This window comes from Mus caroli, unplaced genomic scaffold (assembly GCF_978045245.1).
Source record: "Mus caroli unplaced genomic scaffold, Mus_caroli_1 scaffold_5, whole genome shotgun sequence".
NCBI lineage: Eukaryota > Metazoa > Chordata > Mammalia > Rodentia > Muridae > Mus > Mus caroli.
The window spans coordinates 79,950,842-79,958,490 of record NW_028227260.1 but is presented as its reverse complement, the minus strand read 5'-3'; the positions used below and the strand labels follow the sequence as shown (position 1 = coordinate 79,958,490).

General features: G+C 40.6%; 1 non-coding gene across 1 annotated transcript; it reads right to left on the bottom strand.

Moving 5' to 3' along the window:
• Positions 1-7,253: 7,253 nt before the first annotated feature.
• LOC115030252 (U6 spliceosomal RNA) lies at positions 7,254-7,360 on the bottom strand. Its single transcript, XR_003835844.1, has one exon. It is a non-coding gene; the product is annotated as a U6 spliceosomal RNA (small nuclear RNA).
• Between the last annotated feature and the right edge of the window lie 289 nt (positions 7,361-7,649).

The window sequence follows — 7,649 nt, the reverse complement described above, 5'->3', positions numbered from 1 at the left end:
CTTTTATCTAACAAAGTCAGGTTCAAGATGTTGAAGACTCATGTTGATAAGGACTGGGGGAAAAACTAGAACGTAAATAGCAACCATGACTTTATTTATTATTATTATTATTTTATTTTAATTATGTATTTTCTTCATTTACATTTCCAATGTTATCCCAAAAGTATTCCATACCCTCCCCCCTCACTCCCCTACCTACCCACTCCTAATTCTTGGCCCTGGCATTCCCCTATACTGAGGCATATAAAGTTTGCAAGACCAATGGGCCTCTCTTTCCACTGATGGCCAACTAGGCCATCTTCTGATACATATGCAGCTAGAGACACCAGCTCCGGAGGGTACTGGTTAGTTCATATTGTTGTTCCAGCTATAGGGTTGCAGATCCCCACAGCTCCTTGGGTACTTTCTCTAGATCTGCTTTTGGGGGCCCTGTGATCCATCCAATAGCTGACTATGAGCATCCACTTCTGTGATTGCTAGGCCCTTGTATAGCCTCACAAGAGACAGCTATATCATGGTCCTTTCAGCAAAATCTTGCTAGTGTATGTAATGGTGTCAGCGTTTGGAAGCTGATTATGAGATGGATTCCCTAGTATGGCAGTCTCCAGATGGTCCATCCTTTCGTCCCAGCTCCAAACTTTGTCTCTGTAACTCCTTCCATGGGTGTTTTGTTCCCAATTCTATGAAGAGGCAAAGTGTCCACACTTTGGTCTTCATTCTTCTTGCGTTTCATGTGTTTTGCCAATTGTATCTTGTATCTTGGATATTCTAAGTTTCTGGGCTAATATAAATTTATCAGTGAGTACATGTCATGTGAGTTCTTTTGTGATTGGGTTACCTCACTCAGGATGATGCACTCCAGATCCATCCATTTGCCTAGGAATTTCATAAATTCATTATTTTTAATAACTGTGTAGTACTCCATTGTGTAAATGTACCACATTATTTGTTTCCATTCCTCTATTGAGGGACATCTGGGTTCTTTCCAGCTCCTGGCTATTATAAATAAGGCTGCTATGAATATAGCATATGTCCTTCTTACCAGTTGGAACATCTTCTGGATATATGCCCAGGAAAGGTATTGCAGCAACCAGGACTTTATAAACTCTATTGCAGATAAAGTAAAGGAGATATTGTTTTGGTTTTTCTTTGTGGTTTGTTTTATTTAGCTCATAACTATGTCTCTTTTGTTTTGTTTTGTTTTGTTTTTTTGAGACAAGGTTTCTCTGTAACCCTGGCTGTCCTGGAACTCACTTTGTAGACCAGGCTGGCCTCAAACTCAGAAATCTGCCTGCCTCTGCCTCCCGAGTGCTGGGATTAAAGGCGTGCGCCACCACACCTGGCATAACTATGGCTCTTATTGTATGCACATTGACTAATTGGAGATTTCTGGTCTACTTGTAATCTGTATCAAGAAGTAGCTTCTCTAATAAGTGTTAAGCTGATTTGAAAATTTTATTATGCTTACCAGTTGAATAATATTTCATTGTGTAATGAAAATGGACTTTTTGATTCATCTAAGTATCAGTGATTAAATGTGGGATGTCAGCAATTGAGAAATGACATACACTAAAATTATTTTCTTCAACTGATGTTACCAGTGAAGAAGGCTTGATAGTTTGTGGACTGCAAGGTAGCAGGAACATTCCAACATAAGGAACTATCAGTTCTTTCTTTTTTTTTTTTTTTTACAGTCTAGTCAATACCCCTCCCAGTCTGCCCCCTTAGTTCCATGTCCCATTCCTCTTTTCCCCTGTCTCCAAGATGTCCTCACCCTACCCCCACCCTACCCCTGCGAATCCTGCTCAATCTCTGGGGACTCAAGACTCTCAAGGGTTAGGCACATTTTCTCTCACTGAGGCCAGACCAGGCAGTCTTTTGCTGTATATGGGTCAGGGGCCTCATACTAGCTACTGTATGCAGCCTAGTTGGTGGCTCAGTGTCGGAGATATCTCAGAGTTACCAGTTATTTGAGACTGCTGGTCTTCCTATGGAGTGTTGCTTACCCTCAGTTTCTTATAGGCTTGCCCTAATACAACCTCAGGGGCCCAATACTTCAGTCTATTTGTTGGGTGTAAGTATTTGCTTCTGTCTCAGCCAGCTGCTTGTTGGGCCACTTGGATAACAACCATGCTAGGCTACTGTCTATAAGAACACCAAAGGGTCATTAATAATGTCAGGACATGAAACTACTCCTTGAAATGGATCCCAATTTGGACCTGCTACGGGACCTCCTTTCCCTCAGGATCTTCTCCACTTTTGTCTTCTCCATTTTTCTCTGCATTTCTTTTAGAGAGGACAATTCTGGGTCAGTATATTTGACTGTGGGATGGTAAACCTATCCCTCCATTTGATGACCTGTCTTTCTACTGGAGGTGGACTTTACAAGTTCCCCCTCCTCACTGTCGAACATTTCACCTAAGGTCCCTCCCTTTGAGTCCTCAGAGTGTTTCACCTCCCAGGTCTCTGATACATTCTACAGGGTCCCTCCACCTCTCACCCCCCAAGGTTGCATATTTCTTTCTGCTGGCCCTCAGGGCTTCTACTCTATTCCTCCCAATACCTGATCATGTTCTCTCTTTCCCCTCCCACTTCCCTCTTCCAACTAGATCCCTCTCTCCTTCTGCCTCTGGTGCCTTTGATTTCTTCTTCTTCCCAAGTGGTATTGGCACATCCTTACTTGCGCTCTTCCACATGTTAACATTCTTTTTTTTCTTTATTATGTATTTTCCTCAATTACATTTCCAATGCTATCCAAAAAGTCCCCAATACACTCCCCCCCAGTCCCTGACGCACCCACCCCCACCCCTTGGCCCTGGCATTCCCCTGTACTGGGGCATATAAAGTTGGCAAGTCCAATGGGCCTCTCTTTCCAGTGATGGCTGACTAGGCCATCTTTTGATACAAATGCAGCTAGAGTCAAGAGCTCTGGGGTACTGGTTAGTTCAAAATAATGATCCACCTATGAGGTTGCAGTTCCCTTTAGCTCCTTGGGTACTTTCTCTAGCTCCTCCATTGGGGGCCCTGTGATCATCCACTTCTGTGTTTGCTAGGCCCCGGCATTGTCTCACAAGAAACAGCTATATCTGGGTCCTTTCAGCAAAATCTTGCTAGTGTATGCAATGGTGTCAGCGTTTGGAAGCTGATTATGGGATGGATCCCTGGATATGGCAGTCTTTAGATGGTCCATCCTTTCTTCACAGCTCCAAACTTTATCTCTGTAACTCTTTACATGGGTGTTTTGTTCCCAATTCCAAGAAGGGACACAGTGTCCACACTTTGGTCTTCGTTCTTCTTGAGTTTCATGCGTTTAACAAATTGTATCTTATATCTTGGGTATCCTAAGTTTTTGGGCTAATATCCACTTATCAGTGAGTACATATTGTGTGAGTTCCTTTGTGAATATGTTACCTCACTCAGGATGATGCCCTCCAGATCCATCCATTTGCCTAGGAATTTCATAAATTCATTCCTTTTAATAGCTGAGTAGTACTCCATTGTGTAAATGTACCACATTTTCTGTATCCATTCCTCTGTTGAGGGGCATCTGGGTTCTTTCCAGCTTCTGGCTATTATAAATAAGGCTGCTATGAACATAGTGGAGCATGTGTCCTTCTTACCGGTAGGAACATCTTCTGGATATATGCCCAGGAGAGGTATTGCTGGATCCTCTGGTAGTATTATGTCCAATTTTCTGAGGAACCGCCAGACTGATTTCCAGAGTGGTTGTACCAGCTTGCAATCCCACCAACAATGAAGGAGTGTTCCTCTTTCTCCACATCCTCGCCAGCATCTGCTGTCACCTGAATTTTTGATCTTAGCCATTCTGACTGGTGTGAGGTGGAATCTCAGGGTTGTTTTGAGTTGCATTTCCCTGATGATTAAGGATGTTGAACATTTTTTCAGGTGCTTCTCTGCCATTCGGTATTCCTCAGGTGAGAATTCTTTGTTCAGTTCTGAGCCCCATTTTTTAATGGGGTTATTTGATTTTCTGGAGTCCACCTTCTTGAGTTCCTTATATATATTGGATATTAGTCCCCTATCTGATTTAGGATAGGTAAAGATCCTTTCCCAATCTGTTGGTGGTCTTTTTGTCTTATTGACGGTGTCTTTTGCCTTGCAGAAGCTTTGCAGCTTTATGAGGTCCCATTTATCGATTCTCGATCTTACAGCACAAGCCTTTGCTGTTCTATTCTGGAATTTTCCCCCTGTACCCATATCTTCGAGGCTTTTCTCTACTTTCTCATCTATAAGTTTCAGTGTCTCTGGTTTTATGTGGAGTTCCTTAATCCACTTAGATTTGACCTTGGTACAAGGAGATAGGAATGGATCAATTCGAATTCTTCTACATGATAACCGCCAGTTGTGCCAGCACCATTTGTTGAAAATGCTGTCTTTTTTCCACTGGATGGTTTTTGCTCCCTTGTTAAAGATCAAGTGACCATAGGTGTGTGGGTAGATCTCAGGGTCTTCAATTCTGTTCCATTGGTCTACTTGTCTGTCACTATACAAGTACCATGCAGTTTTTATCACAATTGCTCTGTAGTACAGCTTTAGGTCAGGCATGGTGATTCCACCAGAGGTTCTTTTATCCTTGAGAAGAGTTTTTGCTACCCTAGGTTTTTTGTTGTTCCAGATGAATTTGCAGATTGCCCTTTCTAATTCGTTGAAGAATTGAGTTGGAATTTTGATGGGGATTGCATTGAATCTGTATATTGCTTTCAGCAGGATAGCCATTTTTACAATGTTGATCCTGCCAATCCATGAGCATGGGAGGTTTTTCCATCTTCTGAGATCTTCTTTAATTTCTTTCTTCAGAGACTTGAAGTTCTTGTCATACAGATCTTTCACTTCCTTAGTTAGAGTCACGCCAAGGTATTTTATATCGTTTGTGACTATTGAGAAGGGTGTTATTTCCCTAATTTCCTTCTCTGCCTGTTTGACTTGCTTGAGTTAATTTTATATCCAGCTACTTCACCGAAGCTATTTATCAGGCTTAGGAGTTCTCTGGTGGAATTTTTAGGGTCACTTATGTATACTATCATGTCATCTGCAAAAAGCGATATTTTGACTTCTTCTTTTCTGATTTGTATCCCTTTGATCTCCTTTTGTTGTCTAATTGCTCTGGCTAGGACTTCAAGTACAATGTTGAATAGTTAGGGAGAGAGTGGGCAGCCTTGTCTAGTCCCTGATTTTAGTGGGATTGCTTCCAGCTTCTCACCATTTACTTTGATGTTGGCTACTGGTTTGCTGTATATTGCTTTTATCATGGTTAGGTATGGGCCTTGAATTCCTGATCTTTCCAAGACTTTTATCATGAATGGGTGTTGGATTTTGTCAAATGCTTTTTCAGCATCTAACGAGATGATCATGTGGTTTTGGTCTTTGAGTTTGTTTATATAATGGATTACATTGATGGATTTTCGTATATTGAACCATCCTTGCATCCCTGGCATGAAACCTACTTGGTCAGGATGGATGATTGTTTTGATGTGTTCTTGAATTCGGTTAGTGAGAACTTTATTGAGGATTTTTGCATCAATATTCATAAGGTAAATTGGTCTGAAGTTCTCTATTTTTGTTGGGTCTTTATGTGGTTTAGGTATCAGAGTAATTGTGGCTTCATAGAATGAGTTGGGTAGAGTACCTTCTGATTCTATTTTGTGGAATAGTTTGTGAAGAACTGGGATTAGATCTTCTTTGAAGGTTTGATAGAACTCTGCACTAAACCCATCTGGTCCTGGGCTTTTCTTGTTTGGGAGACTATTAATGACTGCTTCTATTTCTTTGGGGGATATGGGACTGTTTAGATCATTAACCTGATCTTGATTTAACTTTGGTACCTGGTATCTGTCTAGAAACTTGTGCATTTCTGCCAGGTTCTCCAGTTTTGTTGAGTATAGCCTTTTGTAGAAGGATCTGATGGTGTTTTGGATTTCTTCAGGGTCTGTTGTTATGTCTCCCTTTTCATTTCTGATTTTGTTAATTAGAATACTTTCCCTATGCCCTCTAGTGAGTCTGGCTAAGGGTTTATCTATCTTGTTGATTTTCTCAAAGAACCAGCTCCTTGATTGGTTGATTCTTTGAATTGTTCTTGTTTCCACTTGGTTGATTTCACCCCTGATTTTGATAATTTCTTGCTGTCTACTCCTCTTGGGTTAATTTGCTTCCTTTCTTTCTAGAGCTTTTAGGTGTGTTGTCAAGCTGCTAATGTGTGCTCTCTCTAGTTTCTTTTTGGAGGCACTCAGAGCTATGAGTTTTCCTCTTAGAAATGCTTTCAATGTGTCCCATAAGTTTGGGTATGTTGTGGCTTCATTTTCATTAAACTCCAGAAAGTCCTTAATTTCTTTCTTTATTCCTTCCTTGACCAAGGTATCATTGAGAAGAGTGTTGTTTAGTTTCCAGGTGTGTGTTGGCTTTCTATTATTTATTTTGTTATTGAAGATCAGTCTTAGTCCATGGTGATCTGATAGGGTGCATGGGACAATTTCAATATTTTTGTATATGTTGAGGCTTGTTTTGTGACCAATTATGTGGTCAATTTTGGAGAAGGTACCGTGAGGTGCTGAGAAGAATGTATATCCTTTTGTTTTAGGATAAAATGTTCTGTAGATATCTGTCAGATCCATTTGTTTCATAACCTCTGTTAGTTTCACTGTGTCCCTGTTTAGTTTCTGTTTCCATGATCTGTCCATTGGTGAAAGTAGTGTGTTGAAGTCTCCCACTATTATTGTGTGAGGTGCAATGTGTGCTTTGAGCTTTACTAAAGTATCTTTAATGAATGAGGCTGCCCTTGTATTTGGAGCATAGATATTCAGAATTGATAGTTCCTCTTGGAGGATTTTACCTTTGATGAGAATGAAGTGCCCTTCCTTGTCTTTTTTGATGACTTTGGGTTGGAAGTCAATCTTATCAGATATTATCATGGCTACTCCAGGTTGTTTCTTCAGACCATTTGCTTGGAAAATTGTTTTCCAGCCTTTCATTCTGAGGTAGTGTCTATCTTTTTCTCTGAGATGAGTTTCCTGTAAGCAGCAAAATGTTGTGTCCTGTTTCTGTAGCCAGCCTGTTAGTCTATGTCTTTTTATTGGGGAGTTGAGTCCATTGATATTAAGAGATATTAGGGAGAAGTAATTGTTGCTTCCTTTTACTTTTGTTGATAGAGTTGGTGTTCTGTTTTTGTGGCTGTCTTCTTTTAGGTTTGTTGAGGGATTACCTTCTTGCTTTTTCTAGGACGTGGTTTCCGTCCTTGTAAAAATATGGAACGCTTCACAAATTTGCATGTCATCCTTGCACGGGGGCCATGCTAATCTTCTCTGTATAGTTCCAATTTTATTATATGTGCTGCTGAAGCAAGCACACATGTTAACATTCTTGAGTTTTGTGGAATCTATACCAGGTATTCTGTACTTTTTGGCCAATATCCACTTATTAGTGATTACATATCATTCATGTCCTTTTGGGTCTGAGTTACCTCACTCAAGATGATAATTCTAGTTCTATCCGTTGCCTGAAATACTCATGATATCTTCATTCTTCATAGTTGCAGAATATCCTATTGTGTAAATGAACCATATTTCCTGTACCCATTCTTCCATTGTGGGATATCAGGGTTGTTTCCATCTTCTGACTATCACAGATAAGGCAAC